Source organism: Manis javanica, chromosome 6, assembly GCF_040802235.1.
Source record: "Manis javanica isolate MJ-LG chromosome 6, MJ_LKY, whole genome shotgun sequence".
NCBI classification, from domain to species: Eukaryota; Metazoa; Chordata; class Mammalia; order Pholidota; family Manidae; genus Manis; species Manis javanica.
In genome coordinates, this window is record NC_133161.1 from 68,209,841 (window position 1) to 68,229,515 (window position 19,675).

General features: G+C 37.6%; 1 long non-coding RNA gene across 1 annotated transcript in view; it reads right to left on the reverse strand.

The window, feature by feature from the left end:
- The window catches only part of LOC118972663 (uncharacterized), a 117,574-nt gene that overhangs the window by 82,058 nt on the left and 15,841 nt on the right, over positions 1-19,675 (reverse strand). Inside the window, exons 3-4 of the long non-coding RNA XR_012132291.1 lie at positions 17,073-17,255; positions 14,829-14,961 (exon numbers count right to left, since the gene is read on the reverse strand). This is a non-coding gene — a long non-coding RNA (uncharacterized lncRNA). The remainder of the gene's footprint in view (positions 1-14,828; positions 14,962-17,072; positions 17,256-19,675) is intronic.

Below are 19,675 nucleotides of genomic sequence, written 5' to 3' on the forward strand. Positions count from 1 at the left end.
AAACCAGGTCCAGTAGGTGCTGCTAGCAATTTCCAGCAAATAGTCAAGGATAAAACAAGTCCACAAATATTCAAGGAAAAACAATTCCAATCTCATGAATTATCTAAGTGAATAGAAAGGTGGGATAGCCCTTAGGCCACTTTAATAGGCTAGTAAAACTTTCATACAAAACTCAGTGAAATATGAGAACAAAATTGCAGATCAATCTTCCTCATGAACACAGATACAAAAATTAGAATATTAACAAACACAATCCAGAAGTGTGTGTGTGTGTTTTAAGATAATACATCATTTGTTTGATCTCAGGAGTGTAAATTTGGTTTTACATAAGAAATCAATTAATGTATATTATTGTACTAACTGATGAAAGGAGAAATCACACAATCATCTCAATAGAAATAGAAAAAGTAATTGATAAAATTCCACATCCTTTTCTAAATTAAAAAAATTATAAGTTAGGAATACAAGAGGGCTTCCTTAAGCTGACAAAGGGTAGTTATAAAAAACTTACAACTAGCATCATATTTAATGGTAAACTATTTAAAGCATTCCCTTTGAGCTTAGGAAGAAGATGAGGGCATCCACTAGACCCATTTATATAATATTGTACTGGAGGGAATATCCAGTAATCAGGCTAAAAAAATAACTAAAGTTATGAGGATTAGAAAGAAGGAAAGAAAAGTATCATTATTTGTGGATATAATCTATCTATTAGAAATCTAAAAGAAGCTACAGATAATTTACTAAAATTCATAAGGTAATTTAGCACAGCTGCAGGATATAAAACTCATTATACAAAAATAAATATCAACAAATATAAAATAAAAATTTTAAAAGACACAATAACATCAAAATTATAAAATAGGAACAAATATAACAAAACTGTTCAAGAACCTTACAAAGAAAATCATATAAAACTTTATTTTAAAAACTAAGTAAACATAGATAAATACATTATATACATGGATAAGAAGACTTGATACCATAAAAACACCAATTCTTCCCAAACTGACTGGTAATTTCAATAATATTCCCATCAAAATCCCAACAGGCATGTTGTGGTACTTGGGAAACTGATTTAAAAATGTATATGGATGAGCAAAATATGTGATATTTTATCACATATTTCGATTATTATAAAGCCATAATAATTATGATAAAGGGGTCATCATAGGATTATCAAATGAAGCAGAATAGAAAGCTCTGAAACAGATCTACTCAGTGGATCGTTGATATTGATATATTATTGAGCAGATCATTGAAGAAAGAATATACTGTTCAACAAATTATCATGGCATATGTGGGTATCCACAGATGAAAAAATAAAATTATACCCCTATCACACTATTTTAAACCAGTTCCATTAAAGTCTTAGATGAAAACAGCAAAGCTAACAACATAGGAGAATATCTTTATGACCCCCATATAAGGAAGGATTTTTTTAAACACAAACCATAAAGGAAAAGTTAAATTCTATCATTTCATTCAAAAGATGTAAGAATAATTAGAAGAAAAAATACACAAACTGGAAAAAGAGATTTTTTGACACACAAAACTGACAAAAGATTAATATCCAAAATACATTTAAGCAAAACAAAACAAAACTCACCCTCCTACAAATCAATTAAAAACAAATAAAAAAATTCAATAAAAGGGCAAAAATTTGAATAAGAAATTTGCAGATAAATAATCACAAATGGAAAGGAACATATGAAAAGATGCTCAACATTAGAAACAATGAAGTGTAAATTCAAACTGCAATGAGATAAAATATCATACCCATCATGGAGATTGAAGTCTGGAAACATTACATGCTGGTGAGGATGTGGAAAAAGTATGAATTTTATACTGCTGAAAGAAGATTCAATAGTTTCTATAACCACTTTACAACACAATTTGTCATTGCGTACTAAAATTGAAAATGTGTATACCCAGGACCCAAGAATTCCACTCCTGGAAATCCATGTACATATGCACCAAGAGAAATACCCCAAAATGTACATAGCAGCACTGTTTATTATCTCACCAAATTCTGAACAACCCAAATGCCTGTCAATAAATAGTATAGATAAATGAATTATGTGTTATTACAATGAATTTCTATGCCCTAGTCAAATTTAATGAATTTCAGCTATACAAAATATCATGAATTAAAAAAAAAACCAGTTTGTTAAAAAATATGTACAGCTTGATTCCATTCGTATAAAGACAATAAGTTGTTTAGAGAGTCCAGGAAAATGTAATGCTGTTATGAAAAGACATGAAGTTGTAAACCCCAAATGCTTAAATAACCACAGATATTTAAGAAAGGAAATGGGACACATGAGAAATTTCAACGTTCTTGACAACGCTCTGTTTCTTGCCTGGACAGTAGATAAGTAGGTGTTTACTATTTTTTTCTTTACACCTTATATATATATTCCATAAACAGTTTTTGTATATACTAAATATCTCGGTCTTAAAATTTTTTTAAATTGTTCAGGTGCGTCAAGCGCAGTGACAAGTTTTGAACTCTCTACTGCAGTGCACTGCCTGAGAGAGTCTGTGCCCTGCCTGGCCCAGGGATCCAACCCACAGAGGCCTCTGGCTGCTGAACACCCAAAGCAGAAATGAATGCAACTGGCCATTGCAACCTGTCACGCCCAGTCAACTCATCTACTTCCTTTTGTTCCAATTCTTCTTTTTCAACCCATCTCCCAACTATCAATTTAACATCACACGTAGCTTTGCCCACAGGGAGAGAAGGTACTGATCAACAAACATGAGTTGCCAGAGAGCTTGATAGTTGCATTCCTCACGGTGATTTAAAGCTGGCATTCTGGCTAATACTTCGAGTTCTGCAAGCATCCTCAGGGACAATCTATGCGTGCTGAAGAGAAGATGGAATGAGGAGTCATTCCAAGGACAAGTGGAGGGGGAAGCTGAGGAGGAGGCAGAGGAGCAGAAGGGAAGAAGGTGTCATCCAAAGCTACAATTGTGATTCAATAACAAGAGACTTTATTATAGAGGCACTTAAACTGGTTGCAAGCTGAAATCGGAGTGTTTACGAAGTGAGTACACAACTTATAAAGCAATAAGTGCCATTGTGGAGGACAGCATACTAGAGTGGAGAAAACAAAGTTTGTAGTCAAATTTGACTCCTGTATTGGCTTCCTCACTCATGAAGCCCCTATGGCTTAGTATGTTCACCTGTAAATGAAGGCAATAATACTGATGATGATTAAAAATAATATACCGCAGCTTTCTCAAACAGAAGCAATTGTAAAATGGAGGAGCTTGGGGTTTGATGCCAGATCCTAGCCAGATCCCAGCCAGATCCCAGCCTGATTCTGGCTCTGCCACATTATGGTGTCCAAGGCTCATTTCTCCCACTTATGAAGTGGGGTAATGAGACCTTCCTTGGGGATGTTGTGAGAATTAGAGATAATAAACTCAGTACTGACGCCTAGAAGTGTCCAACAAAGCTTATGTAATAATACTGTTACTGAGGGTCGATTTGCTATTAAAAAAGCAAGATCAGAGATGGCTGGGACATGGAGCCAGAGAGACTCTGAGGACAAGATGAAGGTGTAGTTACAGCCAAAGGCCACTGGCATGAGCTAAGGCAGGCAGCAGAGACCATCGGTGAGGCTGGCTATGGTAAGGAAGGAGGGGGCACCAAGCAGGAGGGAAACGGCCTCGGCTTGGTCTGGTCATGAGCGTCAGCTGTGGGGATTCCACCCAAGGACAGACAGATCTCTACTCACTGGAAGGGTGGCTAGCAAGAAGCAGTATGGTTCCAGGGAAGCTTGGTAGCAGAAGGGTAATCAAGATAACAACGCTGACCCTGAGCAGCTGAGAGGCAAATAAGATAGGGACTTGGATGGTGGAACTGCGGCATCAGTCAGGGATCGATCGCTTATTCTAAGCCAGAGGCCACAAAATCCCAGCAAGGCTGAGGAATGCAGAGCCAGCTTTGCCTTCTTACATGTTCTAAGGCTGAAGTAATCATTCTCTCCCCTGAGAAAGGAATGTTTAAGACCTCTGGGCTGACCTGGGGTGCAGTGTCTGGAGAACTCATGCTGGCAAAGAGGCGGAGCACTGCTTAACCTTGGGTTACAGTACAAAGACCAGAGGGAGACGTTCTGTGATGCAGCATGCTGGACCAAAGCTAGCTGCTGGCCAGCCACACCACCCGGAACAGAGACAGGCAGAGTCCTAGGCCTTTGGATGGAAAGCAGGTTTAAAACCTGGGATAGTAGCTGTGCTAGCAAAAATTTCTACAGATGGCATTTTATAGTATGTGGGGGCTTAAGAAATAACATGTGGATGGGAGTGATCAAAGTCACAGAATTTACTTGACACTACTGTGCAGGCATCTACAAGCGTCAATTGCAAAGAGGAGGAGGGCATCTTTATCTGCAAGGAGCCCAGAACATTCCATCTTCAGATTGGCAGCAGGGCCCACAGTGGAAGATGAGATGCCCATAGAATGCCCCAACCCCAAACCCACACTCCTTAGCTTGGGCCAGTTCTCTATTAGTTCTCAGGAATGACAGAGCAAAATGCTCTTCACAAAGATGTCTGCCCCTGAGTTCCTGGTTGTACTGGATGCAACTTCAGTGTTTGAAGAATATCAGTTTCCTGAAAAGACTGTACAAAAGAAGATGTCATTTCAAAGTACTATGAAGAATTCTGTAAGTATTGTTGCCTTGGAAAATTACTTTGAAGAGAATACAGTGGTATTTCTTGAATGGGAGACTAATCTAATTTCAGAATAACTCTTTCAAGATCATTTTTCTCTCTAATTTACCTCCCAACAAAATGTTCCAAAGCAGCAAATATTCACAGCTGCTTAGGTTTACTGTATAGCTTTAATTAATTTTAGCACATGCTAATATTATGGTTTGGGATGCAGTGTGTCTGTTAGCTTAACCATGATTCTCTACTCAGGGCACCAAAGATGCTTTGAGTTCATGTTTGGTAGGATGAGTAGTTCTTTCCTTTTTCACTCACAATCTTTTTTCCTAATTATCAGCATTGCCAAAAAAAATCACCTATATGCTTTTGTATCATTTATAACAAAGGTCTGCCTTTTCCAAATGCCCTCCAACTTGAGAAGCAATGAAGTCCTTCAAATTCTACCTACTGCATCAAAGGGTTTATTCCATTTCAAGTTAGAGTGGGGAGCAAATTCTTGGGGAAAAGAATGGGACTTTCAAATTCCAGTGGAAAAGGGTTAATGTCTAGTTCACAACTCAAGTCTTTTAATTAATATTACTGTTCTGTGTTTCTTCTATTCATTCTTTTACCTGGTTATATATTCAATTTATTCTAAAACATTTGCTTTACTGTACATGGCATCACTAAGCCACAAGATTCATCAGTAATTCATCATAATTGTAATTTCTGGTGCTTGGTTCTCTCGAGGACTCTGGGGGAAAAACATCCTTATATCCTTCCTCTATTATGGATTAGAGGTGAGTTTAAATATTCTTCCACTAAAAAAATTGATTTCCACCCACCTTAGCCTCAGTGGCCATCTGAAATCCTGACATTTCTCTGGAATACTCCTTAGGCTTTAAATTAAACTAGCTCTAAGTCTATTTTGGATAACTGGACTTTATATAAGAGAAAAATAAAATTCTCTTTTTGTTAAAGAAAGCACATTGAAGCTCTGTTCTGAATGAGTAGCAGGACTTACCTCTTTTATTTGGGAAGATTTGTTTCTGGGTTGTACTGTTATTCTGTTTAAGAACTGCCTGGGAGCTAAGTGCGAAGAACAAGAGAGAGAAAAAGCAAGAGCTAAATTGTATTACATAGTAAAGTTACAGAGATTCTTGATTTGTCCCTTCACAACTAGAGGGGAAGAAGTTCTAGGGACTCCAAGGAATGTGAGGAAGTGGGAAGATGGGAAATCGCTGACCCCAGCAACCTGAGGCATTTGCAGCTGAAGAGAAAGAGGGCCACTATGGGTTCCCCTGTGTGGGGACTGGCCAAGCTCTGTAGGAATAGTGAAGCCAGCCATCCAGTCAGCTTCCTCATCTGTGCTATGATCCTTCTACCATCCTCAAATCTTTATTAAAACCCTGGGACAATAGAAGCCTTGTGGTAGAGCTGCCTTGGGGAATGAAGGAGAGGGTGGCTTATGTGCACTTGGGCAAAGATGAAGAAAGGAGAGAGCAGGAAGCAAGATAAGTGACAATGAGGCAAGGCCAGGAGAAGGAATTCCGAAGGACAGATGACAACAGCAACCAGAAGAATGGACGCTTCTCCCATCCCAAGAATCTCACAAATATCAGAGAAGGAGCTGAACATCCCCAAACTACATGGTGTGGGGATGTAGCTTAAACAAGACATGTACCCAGAATACTAGAAGACTCACAAATCTATGAATTTTGTATACCACACACACCTCTTCTTTCTTCTTTAAAAAGTCATTATCATTTCACCTGACGTTATGCATGTGGAAAACACTCACTGCCATGCTTCTTGTGGCTGACACTCTTCAATCCAAAACAAATGGATTCAGAGGAATTGGTTATTCTCTGCCAATCCAATTCATGAAAAATTTTATCTTTAGACAAAGACAGAAGAACCTCACTCTGTTTTACATCTTATAGTGGTATCTAAACATGCCTATGAGGGAGAGCATTTAGCACTAAGTCATGTTAGTTTCTGGCTGCTTCATTAGCCATACAAGGAGTTAGGACTCTCTAGATCCATAAAAGATGACATAAAATGAGAATGAACTGAGGAAGGGCCACAGCTCCCCTAATAGACATTGGGTTCTTTGCTGATATGTCCAGAATCAGCTTCTGTATTTTTGTCCATGCTAGACTCCCAGCAGCCACTTTGAGTGGGAACTGGAATGTGAGATGGAGTGGAAGCTGCCTGTGGGTCTGTCTCTTCCTCTCGGCTCACCTTGCACTGCAGCCATTGCATCAGCCAGCACCTCTGCTCACAGGTGCACCCTGATAGCACTCCACATTAGCTTCACCACTTACCTCTGACTTTCTGACCTATGGATTTTTTTGCCACCACCTTGAAGGACGCTTTGGGAATCTGCCACCCTCCCTCCCTTGTGCAGCCTGGAAGAACAAGGGAGTTGATATCTAGAAGGCAATGCTTAACCAATGGGGGATGAAAGTCAGTGGATAAGTGCCTGGTGCCCCCTTTTGCATTCCCTGGGTGGTCCACTCTGAGGCATGGTCTACACTGCAAGGGTCCCTGTTGTCCACAGCAGCAGTCAGTCAACTCTGGAATGCTTCCTTGGGTTGGCTTTCCCTCCTTTCCTGTCTACTGCCCTCTGCTACTGTATCTTGACCACTTCTCAGAATGAACTACCTGCATACTAGCCCCTGATTTTTGAGGGAAAAAAACCAGGCTAAGCAAAGTATGCCTGAACTAGTGAAATAACAGCCAGTTTTATAAATAAAGTAATTTTTCATTTTGTTGTGCTTGTTTTACAGTCTCTTCCTCAAGCAATCCAGAAAGGATTTAAACATATGGCATGACAAATTGTCCTTTACACCTCTTCATTGCCTGACAAAAAATATTGTCATGTGGATTAATCTCTAATTAATTTGTTTCATGTTTGCATTTAAAAATAACATATATTTGTTCAAAATATTTGCACTTGGTTTTACTGCTGACAACCTTAAGTAAACGGAACTTTGCACTTATCTTTTAATTTTGCTTTAGATCAGTCTTTACATTTATTTCTGCCTATTATGTTGACTTATTTTTACACCTAGGCATTTATTTTTATGGATTATTCAAGACAGTTTTGATAGTATGTCAAGTTTCCCGGATGGTCCCTTCCCTCTTGAAAATTCTGGCGGTGAACACATGCGCTGTCCTGACTGTGCTTTAAAACAAAGAGGAGGGATCTGAGATGCCTCAGAACAATCTGTATGTGACGTTCTCTGTTATTGTGGCCTGGTTTCTGGGAGTCCGTGGACATGGGAGTTGGAGCGTCAAGGTCAGTAAGTATGCTTACTTGTCTTTTACACCTCTCCTGTCATACTCCCTCCCTTGGGCAGCTTGGAAGAAAAAGGGAGTTGATATCTATAAGGCAACGCTTAACCAACGGGGGCTGTAAGTATTCTGGGTACATGTCTTGTTACAAGTATTCTGGGTACGTGTTATTCCGTCAGTAGCCAGTTGTGATGAAAGCAATAACATTCCAATTCAAATAGAAACTCCTCTTTCCCATCTAGCCAGTGAAGGCACGTTTTATCACTCAACCTTTGTTTACTCCCACATCCATAATTCAGCAGCTGTCTCCATTCCCATCTGCTTCCTGCGCGGGGAAGGATATGCTTTCTCTGTGGCGCTGGCTCCGACCTGCCCCGACACCTGGCTGTCACAGTCTGCCACCTGTTAGGAGTGTCTGAGGTGGGGACGGGGTCTGACATGGTGGTTTGTTTCTCAGAGTGGTGGAAAAATCTTTTATCATCTTTGGCCATTTGTTTTATCTTTTAAGGATTATCTAAGTGATTGGAGAGGAGTGTTTAGTAGCATAAATAAAGGATGATAGTCCTCATTTATTTCTTCTGACCTAATCATCTACACACTTCACAATATAGGCCAGAGCTTCAGGGTTAGTGCTTTATAACTTGTTGTTTCATTCTTTTTTTTTTTGAGAGGGCATCTCTCATATTTATTGATCAAATTGTTGTTAACAACAATAAAATTCTGTGTAGGGGACTCAATGCACAATCATTAATCAACCTCAAGCCTAATTCTCAACAGTCTCCAATCTTCTGAAGCATAACGAACAAGTTCTTACATGGTGAACAAGTTCTTACATATTGAATAAGTCCTTACATGGTGAACAGTGCAAGGGGTGTCATATCACAGACAGTTTTGATCACACATCATGAACTATAATGTTGTTTCATTCTTTGTAAGGTAAAATACCCTTTACATGATTCCCAAGGCAAAGGGAGAAGCCCCTTAAGAACTTTACCTGTGTTTTGAGGGGACACATTTTAATCATATTACTCCTTCTTTAGGTGCGAAGAAGAGTAGGGGCCCATCCTGGGCCACAGCTGTGGAAATTTTGAGATAGCTCAGAAATTAGAAAAACAGGTGTTTCCTAGAAAGAAAACCGGTTTGGGAGGAAGAAGTGAAATAACTAATATCTGGCTTATTCACAGCTTTTAATCTAAATGCCACTATTGGAATTTTTCTTCAATACCATCTAAAAAGCTAGATAAATAAAATATACTCACACAATTATTTATAATCACAAAAAGTTAGAAACCATCTGAATAATACATTACTTGTTTATTGGTTAAATATATTATAATATAGCAACTTGATGGAAGAGTTTGCAGACATAATAGTAAAGATTGTGAAGACCATATAGCCACAACAAGGAAAACTTTACTGATTCTTATTAAAAGGCAAGGTTTCTCAGTGACCACATGCTGACATTTTAGGCAGGTCATTGTCGGGCACGGGGGACTGTCCTGTGTATTAGGATGTTCAACAGCATCGTTGTCTCTACTACTAGAAGCCAGTAGCACTGCCACCCCAGCTCTAACAATCCAGAATGCTCCCAGACATGGCTGGAAGTCCCAGGCCGTGAGGGTGTTGTGGGGAAAAGCACCCCTCGTTAGAACTACCAGTAAAGAGGAAATTGTCAAACTACAAAATGACTTCTATACACTGATTAAATCTAAGTTAATTTCAGTACACATCTAGATCAGAACAAAGGTCAAATGAAAAAAATTGGAACGTTGATTTATTAAGATGCAGGCATTCTGAATGATTTTCTTACAAGTTCTCCATGAAAATTTGCAGGGAAAAATAGGAGAATTGGAGTATCAGAATATTACAGTTGTATTATTTTTGCATTAAAAAATGGTTTGGTGAAAAGAAATGTATGAGTTAGTGAATTGTTTTCCTACCTCTAGTCCTAGGAAAGTCTACTCATTGCACTTCAGACAACCTAGAACAGATTTCTGATTTATCTTCTAGCGGTTTCCTATTTTCAGGGTTATGATCCCTGAAAGATGGGTAGCTTTGTACCTCTTGTTTTTCTCAGTGATGCGGCACAGGCAGTCAGTGTATTTGCTATGGTTGCTGTATCAAAAGTACCATAGGCTGGGAGGCTTAAACAACAGAAAGTTATGGTCTCACAGTTATGGAGACTAGAAGTTCAAAATCAGCCTGTTGGAGGTTGGTGTATTCTGAGGGCTGAGAGGGAAGGGTCTGTTCTAAACATTTCTCATTGGCTTCCAGAGGGCTTACTTCTGGTTCACAGTCCTTCTCCCTATATCTGCACATTGTTTTCCTCTCATTTTTCCTTTCTTATAAGGTACCAGTCATATAGTTGGATTAGCATCCACCTACAGAATTCATTTAAACTTGATTAACTCTCTCAAAAGACCCTATTTCCAAATAAGGTCATAATCTGAGGTGGTAGGGTATTAGAACTTCAACACATGAATTTGGGGGGCACCATCCATCCCATAATAGACAGATTCTCAAGATGGACAAGAGGAGCTTCTCCTAATTCTTCAAAGCCTTGGCCATTCTGATTGGTTTGGTTCTGGTTTGGCTCCTCACACATTTCTTACAACTGGAGAGGTGCCCCTCTTTCTGCCCATCCTGCCCCATTCCCTACAGAAGTATCTTGCCTTAGAAAGCCACTATTACTGATGAGAACGTGTGACATCCTTCCAGAGGCATTGGGGTAAAGCAGAAATCACTGGTCCTGGGTAATGTTTTAATAACCTTGATAAAAAAATACTTCATTTGCTCTTAAAGGGAGCTTTTTTCCCCTTTGATGTATCAACTACATGTAGATAAAAAGCTGAAAATAATATTCCTTTCATGGTTTAAGAACAAAGCAGAAAATTCATACGCTATGGCCACTGGATGGATTTATTCCCATAAAATGGCATTCTCTGCAGCTTCAACTTCATGCAAAGAATCCCAAAAGTTCCAAGATGCTACTCAACAGAGTCCTGCATATTTGATGTGCAGTGGAAGAACCAGTCATGTATTCTGGCTTAGTTTCCAATTTAAAAGGATTTAAGGATACTCATAAAGTGGTATTTTCAGCTCTAAGTCTCAAAACTTTACCATATTCTAGAATTAGATCAAACAGAAGACATAAATTAAGCTTTCTATGGATCACATGAACCCATACTCAAAAATTGCTGTTAAACTGAGACCATTTCAGAGAGATTCTAGTGCTCATTTTAAATGACTTTGGATATGAGCAATTATTTTATTAAGTAGTATCAGGACCTTTCACAAATAGCTTGAATGTCAGCAGGAGGCCTATGTGTTTGCATCCATCTATGCTTTTCCCATATCAGCCAAGTGGAAACCTATACTCAGATTCAACCCTTTCCCATATTTTCACAAGAGTTCCAATAATTTCAAGTATATATTTTATTTTGTAAGCACACGGAAGATCCAGGGATAATCAGCAGCCCAGATTACAGTATTCTGTTGGTTCTGTAGGCCCCTTACCTCCAATTTTCCTTTCTTACTTTCTCCTTTTTGTGTTTCCCTAGCCCCCACCCCTCCCTCAAACCACACCATCCCCTCAGCAGCAATGCTAATTCCTCCTCTCAGTTCATGCAAAACATGGATTGCAGTATATCAGATTATTTCCTCAAGTAATGCAGAGTTTTCCCTAAGAATAATCAGGAGAATGAACATATGACTCTGGGTAACTTACTTAACCTCTGTAGATAGTGAATATCACGGTATAAAGTGAATTCGGGTATAACATGGTTAGCAATGTCTTCCATCCTCTGAGGAGCCCCTTGTCAATCAGGGAAAGCTAAAATTTATTTGGGTGGGGGAGGAAAAGAAGTTGAAACAAGAGGGAAAATAGCAAACCAAACAATCTCAAACCATTTGGCAAAAGCACAGAGAGGAAATGGATCCCTGAATTCTAAGTATTCTCCTAGCCCAAACTGGCCAGCTAAATGGGAAACTTCAAAACTTCAAACTTCAAATTTCAGCAGGTCCTGGTCAGATGTGGATGGCACACTTGGATCCTGGAACTTCCTGCATTTCATTAATCATGCATTACAATGACTCCATATTTTACATGACTGAATTTGTAGACTTCACTGAATATGTTTTGGTGAGGTTGTATATGAATATGGAATTATTTTTAAAGTCCTGTAATATATCATCTTATTGACTGCTCAGAATAACCACCCCATTTAACAATAAAAAAGAAAAACAGACACTTCTGAAGAAAATAAGGCTCTCAACAAATTAGTAACAGGAGTTGGGACTCTGACCAGTTTTTCTGATGGCAACGATTCTGATTTTTCCTGGCCAGCTTGCTTCCTTTCCCAGGAGACCTCATCCAGACTATATAACAGAAACTGATTTTTCCTCCAAAACATTTATTTGGACTGATACTCAGTTAATTATCTCATGTTTCACCTGGCCTGTGTCCACATATTTTAGGAAACATGTGGGTCTATGGTGGCCTCCAATTGCAAGCTGGGTCTAAAACAGCCTGGCAGTTTGGTGAATTCCATCAAGCAAGCAGTCATTTCCATTTAAAAAATTGCATGGATAATTTTATGTAATAAACCCTCCCCATGCCACCATGTGAAATTTTTATTTCCTATTTATATAAAGAAATTTGCAATAACATCGAGGTTAAAAAGTTGGGGGAAACTGGTTTTCACTGGCTTATACATGTAATAATATTAAGAACAATAGCAAGAGCTTCTATTTATTGAGTACTTACTATACTCCAGACACTTTGCTAAACACATCATCTAATTTAATCTTAATTAAAAACAGTTTTGTAAATCTGTTTTCATCTTTTTCACTGTAAATGAAGAATTTTGCATTGATGTCAAAAGAATTAACTTAAAAAAACCCTTTAGGCTTTGATGCCTACTACCTGATCAAATGGGTAGTTGTGAATAATTATGACCAAAACTCCAACTATTGCTGTTATGCAGAAGAACAAGAAACACAAGAAATGACTGTGATATTTGATTTAGTATTTGATTTTTATCCCTCATTATCTCCTTCACTTATTTCACCCACCTCCCTCCCTTATGACAAGCAGCTGTCTATTCTCTGTGTTTATGAGTATTTGCTTTTTAAAAACACATTGCAATATTTGTTTTCCCCATTTATCTACCCTATAGGTATAAGCTAATGTCTGTTACCTGGGGCTCTGACTGGCTACTTATCATATGACAGAAAATATATACCCATATGCCTTACAAGGAAAACTCTGTTCATAGCCAGGAGCAAGTTTCACCATGATAATCTAGTGTGATTTGCCTATGTTTATGGCATTGCTTTCTCTCTGTTCTCATAAATACCATAAACTTGTCTTCTAGACAAGGAAGGATATTGGAGCTGTTTCAGCCTTCAAGTTCCTGTAGCATCATTCTTTGATGAGGACTTTTAAATTTAATCTCAAAGTCATATTGTCTGTTGGCATATCAGAAAGGGGCTTTGGGAACCAGAGTAGAAAAGTGGCCACTGAGTGATAGATTACATGTTGGCATTTTGATGACAGGCTGTCTGGGTTTAAGTTAATTTTCTGGTATTTATTAACTGTGTAACCTCAGATGTTTTACTTGTCTTCTTTAAGTTAATTTTCTGAACTTTAAAATGAAGATAAGAACAGCGTCTATCTCACAGAGTTAATATGAAGGTTCAGGGAGATAAGGTACATGGGTGTGTTAGCATAGTGCCTGGCACATAATAAAAATTTAATAAACACTAATTATTATGATAGAAACTCCTCCCTCTGCCACTTCTTGGATATGCAACTTTGGTGAAGTCATTCTACCTCTCAACCTCTGATTCTACAAGGAATAGACTCGACAATGTTCTCTGCAATCTTTTTCAGCTCTAATTTTCTGCGAATGGAAATCATTCTGTCAGTGTTCAGAATGTGGTGTGCTGTGAACGCAGTAGCCCCTCATAAGATAAAAGGGACAAGTAAAACAATGTGACCTGAAGAAGAGAATGAGGCTCGAAGCAATGAATCTCTTTAGCAGAGATAGTACTTACAAATGCTGTATCTCTCAGCACTGCACATCTCTCATCTCTCAGCACTGTAATTAGATGTCCCTCTACATCTCTCAGACCTCCTAACTAGTTCTGACCAGTACAATATGAGGGTAAATAATATGCTTCTCCAGAAACAAAAAAAAATTTCAGATAGCATTGTTGCCACATGGAAACAGCCTGGGTCTCTGAGATACTATTGGAGAACATCTGCCTGGCCTACATTTGATTATGACAAGAGTAAGAAATAATTCTTTCTTCCACTAAACAAATTAGATTATGATGTTTTATTGTTAAAGCAGTTAACAGTTACTTACTCAGACTTAGACAGTTTTCGAATTTCTCCATAACCTGTATCTTAAATTTTTTATGTAGCTAATTTTTTTTTTTAAATAAAGCGCACTATTGGCAGAGGGTAGGCTGGTGCGGGAGTTGGGGGTGAGGAGAAAATGCAATTAAATATCAACATGTGGCCTGAGAGGCATGCATGAAAAACAAGGAAGAGGCCAAGAAGCCAAATATAGTGTTGTTTTAGGTGTACCTCCAGGAATTTTTGACATTTACTAGATGCCATCCTCCTTCCTGGTAGCTTGGTGTCAGGTTGATGTCACTGTGTACCCAGAATGGCTCTGACTCTTGAGTCAGAAATTCCGATCTGTTTTTACAACACCTTATCATTTGTCCTGGTATTTCACTGGGCATTGTAAAATTCCTGAAGCACAATTAATTTTATTTTAATTGTACTAATTATAAGAAGAAAAACATTTCACACCAGAGGCAAAATGGAAAGGCGCGCCAATATCTGATAGCCTTACCTCACAAGGTGGTTGTGAAGACCTCAGCAGGCACCAGAGGTGGAAAACGGAGAAGTGATGATCTGAAGATAGGATGAGAGGTGTATTGCAATGACCCTAGAACTCATAAAGAAGTCTGAATATCATAGGAAACCTGTATTTTTAAAGAGAATAATAAGCAAGAGAATAAGCATGAAAGTCAAAACACAAAGTGTGGTCAGAGATCTACACACGACCTTTACTAAGAGGATCCTACCTTAATTCTACAGAGGACACCTCATTTCCCTAATTATCCCTTTCTTTAAAAAAAAATTACTCAACTTTAATACATCAGAAAAAGAAATAACACCTTCTTTAATATAATTAGAACTCTAAGAACAGTGAAAACGGTCTTTCTAAAAAGCCATATACTTATACATCTCTTGATAGTTTAGAGAAACTGGAATTCTTTGAGCTTGCATCTGTATTTCTTAGTTCTTAACTAAGAAATAATGTTGGTAGGCATATACCAGTTCCATTTTATTAATAATGCTCAATTTAAATGTGAATTTCAAAAGTTAATGCCTGTGATTCAGCTCTCTGTGTGATTTATCAAGATGGATTTATCCAAGCCATCTATGATTCAGACGGAATGTTGGAACAGAGACCACTGTGCCATAACAAACAAGATAGATGAACATCTCAGAGGATGACTGCTGACCTAGTGCAAACAAAATAGCTCCTGGTTTCACTGGCTGTTGCCAAGTCTCAGTAGAGTGCTAAGAATAAAAATAGCACAAGTGTGGAAAGGGGTCTGCTTGGCTTTCTCTTTATGATCGTTCAAGCGGATGAGTGATAGAACTGTGAGCAGATCTCTGCCAACTGCCTGGAAACCATCAGATCATTGACGTCAGTGCTCAGAATGTGGTGTGCTGTGAACGCAGTAGTCCCTCACAAGATGAAAGGGACAAGTAAACAATGTGACCTGAAGAAGAGAATGAGGCTCGAAGCAATGAATCAGATCACTGAGGCCAGAATAACATGTCACTACACCAAAAGTCACCGTCCAGTAAGGCCCTGCTTGGACCCCGGTAGAGTGGGTTTTCCTGAAAGGGAATTGCATGGGAACTTGGTGGATGGTGTGAAGCAGGGCTTAGCAGGCTAGCAATGACTCATGTATTCTAGGTACGTTGTGTCAGTTACAGGAGACCTACTTCTCCAAAGTCTGGCCAATTTCATTTCATCTTCAAGCTATATATTGAATATAATATGATCTTAAAAAGAGTCAAAAATCCATGTTTAATAGTGGTCAGTGACTCTAGATTAGATGTAACTAGCTGCCAAATGGTTCTACAATAGTGATAGACTGAATAGCTTTTTTTCTCCTCACCTAGTGCCTAACAATCAGTGAGAGGGCCACTACCAGTAGGGACAGAGAACAGGGAACAGGGGTGAGATGAGTGAAGTGTAAGGCCGGAGAAAGGAAGCAGCAGGTAAATAAACATGGGAAAAACAGTGCTGGAGCACTGATGCCTGCATCTCCATGATTTGGTCTTTTGCTGACCACAAATTTCCTGACTGGAGAAGGAAGACTTGTCAGCAAATTGATGTGACTCTCTTTCAAACATACGCATGTGCATGCACACACACCACATGAAAACACATGCACCTGAAGAAAATTTAAAATACATCTCAGTTCTATCTGTATAAACTCCATCTTTTCAAGCCCAAAAAAGATCAGTATAGCCTAAGACCCTATACCTGTTCAATATCAATTTAGATTAAACTGCTTGATACCTTGATATGAAATATAGGATGGCTGGATGGTGTTCAGTGGCATTTGTAATTTATCCAACATAATTCCACTTTCTTTGCTTTTCCATTACTTCCTGATTTCAAAGCTTTCTTTCACGTTTAATTTCCCTCTTGTTGAATTGCAATAATTAGTAGTTTACAAAGCAATCTATGAGTAGTAAAACTTACTTTTTAGATATCCGACATGTCTTTATTTTAATTCTTCTATGGTAGGTTAGACAGACATAGAGTATCAGGTAAAAGTAGATTTTTCCTCAGCACTTTAGAGATGTTTCATTGTTTTATGGCACCTTTTGCTAACACACAGAATTGTTTTGTCTTTCTAAATATAATTGCTTTATGAGCAATATGATTTTTCTTTTGATTAGCATGTAAGGTTTTCTTTTTTGCCTATTCTTCAATTCCAGTGAGCTCTTTCAGACTTGCTATTTTGATCTATCTGAAACTACAGAAAATATTTAGCCATGATACCTTTTAATATCTTCTTTTCCCTTATTCTTTATGTTCTCTTTCTCTGGAACTCCACTACACATATGGCAGGGATTCTCAAACAATATATGTCTTCAGTATTCTCTGTTTCTCGATGTTTCTGTGCTGCATTCAGAGTGATTTTCTCAGTACTGTCTTCCAGTTCACTGATTTCCTCTTCAATGACTGTAGTGTATGGTTAATACAATATTGACATATTTGGTAGAGGTTTTATTAAAATATAATTTACATATCATACAATTCACTCATTTAAAGTGTAAAATTCAATGTTATTTAGCATATTTTCAGAGTTGTATAGACATCAGCAACTTAGAATATTTTCAACACCCCAGAAGAAACCATGTTCTCCCTAACTCTCAGGGCCCAAGTCCTCCCAGACCTAGATAACTCCTAAACCACTTCTGTATCTATGGATTTGCCTATTTTAGACACTTCAGTCAAATCACACAATATGTAATGTACTCTTTTGTGAATGGCTCCTTTCATTTAATATAATGTTTGCAATATTCATCCATGTTGTAGCATGTGTCAGTACTACATCCCTTTTTATTGCCAAATAATATTCCATTGTGTGGCTATACCACTTATTATTTATCCATTTATCAGGTGATGGGCATTTGGGTTGTTTCTACTTTTTGGCTATTATTAATAATGCTATTATGATCTTTCATATACAACTTTTTTATGTGGTCATATGTCTTTATTTCTCTTGGGTATACACCTAGGAATGGAATTGATGGTTAATAGGGTAACTGTATTTTTAAACTTTTGAGGAATTTCCAAGTTGTTTTCCAAAATGTACCATTCTACATTACTACCAGCAGTGTATGAGAGTTCTAATTTCTCCACATCATTATTTATGTTTTTAGAAAAAATATGGAATACTTGCACAGGGGTCATATTAATCTCTGTATTGTTCCAGTTTTAGTATATGTGCTTCTGTAGGTAAGTGGTGTCTCATAGTGGTTTTGATCTGTCATTTGTATATCTTTTCTTTGAGAAATTCAATTCAGATTCTTTATGATTTTTAAATTTTGGATTGTCTTTTTATTATGGAGTTGTAAAAGACCTTTATACATTCTAGATGCAAGTCTCTTTTTAGATATATGATTTGCAATATTTTCTCCCATTCTGTGGGTTGTCATTTCACTTTTTTTTTATTGAGATATAGCTGATATGCAATATCATTTCACTTAACTGATGCTATTCTTGAAGCACAAAAGTTTAGTTTTGGCAATGCCCAATTACTCTACTTTTTTTTTGTTGCTTGTACTTTTGTTGTCATATTTTAAAAATCATTGTTACACACAATGGAATATTATTCAGCCATAAAAAAGAGATACTGCCATTTGCAGCAAAGTGGATGGTTCTAGAGTGTATTATGCTCAGTGAAATAAGCCAGGCAGAGAAAGATAAATATCATATGACTTCACTTATTTCTGGGATATAAATACAAAGCAAAACAGAATAAACAAAATAGCAGTAGACTCAAAGACATTGAGACATGACTGGTGGTTACCATGTTGGAGGGGGGGGGAGTGGGGACGGTGAGGGGGATAAAAGGGCACAAAAATTCTCAATAATAATATACGTTGGTCACAGAGATAGTAGTACAGCATGAAGAATATAGTCAGTAATTCTGTAACATCTTTCTATGTTGACAGATAGATACCACACTAGTGGGGGTGAGGATTTAATAATATGGGTAACTGTTGAACCACTGTGTGGTATACTTGAAACCAATGTAAGATTGTATATCAATGATACTTCAAAAAAATTTTTTAATTAAAAAAAGTAAAAATCATTGCCAAACCCCAGGTAACAGATGTATGCCTATGTTTCTTCTTTGTGCTATATTTTTAGCTCTGGCATTTGGGTCTATGATCCACTTTTACTTAATTTTTGAACATGATGTGAGATATGAATCCAACTTCATTTTTGCATGCAGATATTCAGTTGTCCCAGTATCATTTATTGGAAAGACTATTCTCTCCCCCATTTAATTGTTTTGGCATTTTTGTCAAAAGTCAACTGACTGCAAATAGAGGATGTCTTTCCATTTATTTTGGTCTTCATTAAATGCCTTCAACAATGTCTTATAGGTTGCAGAGTATAAGTTTTGCACTTTTTTGTGAAATTTATTCTATTTTTTCTTTCTATCCTTTTGTAAATAAAATTGTTTTTAAATTTCATTGTAAGGTTATCCATTGCTACTGTATAGTAATACAATTGATTTTTGTATATTGATTTGTATCCTTCAATCTTACTGATTAGAAGTACTTATTACTTCTAATAGTATTTTAGTGGATTCCTTAGGATTTTCTAAACACAAATGCAATATCATGTCATCTGTGAATATAGTTTTGCTTTTTATTTTTCAATCTTGAAACTTTTTACTTTCCTTTCTTAGTTAAATACACTAGCTTGAAACTCTAGTACAATGTCAACTAGAGGTGACAAGAAGAAACATCTTTGTCTTGTTCCTGATTTTAGGGATAAAATCTTTGGTCTTTCATCAGTAAGTATGATATTAGCTGTGGGCTTTTCCTTGATGCCCGTTATGAGTTGGAAAGTTTCTCTTCTAT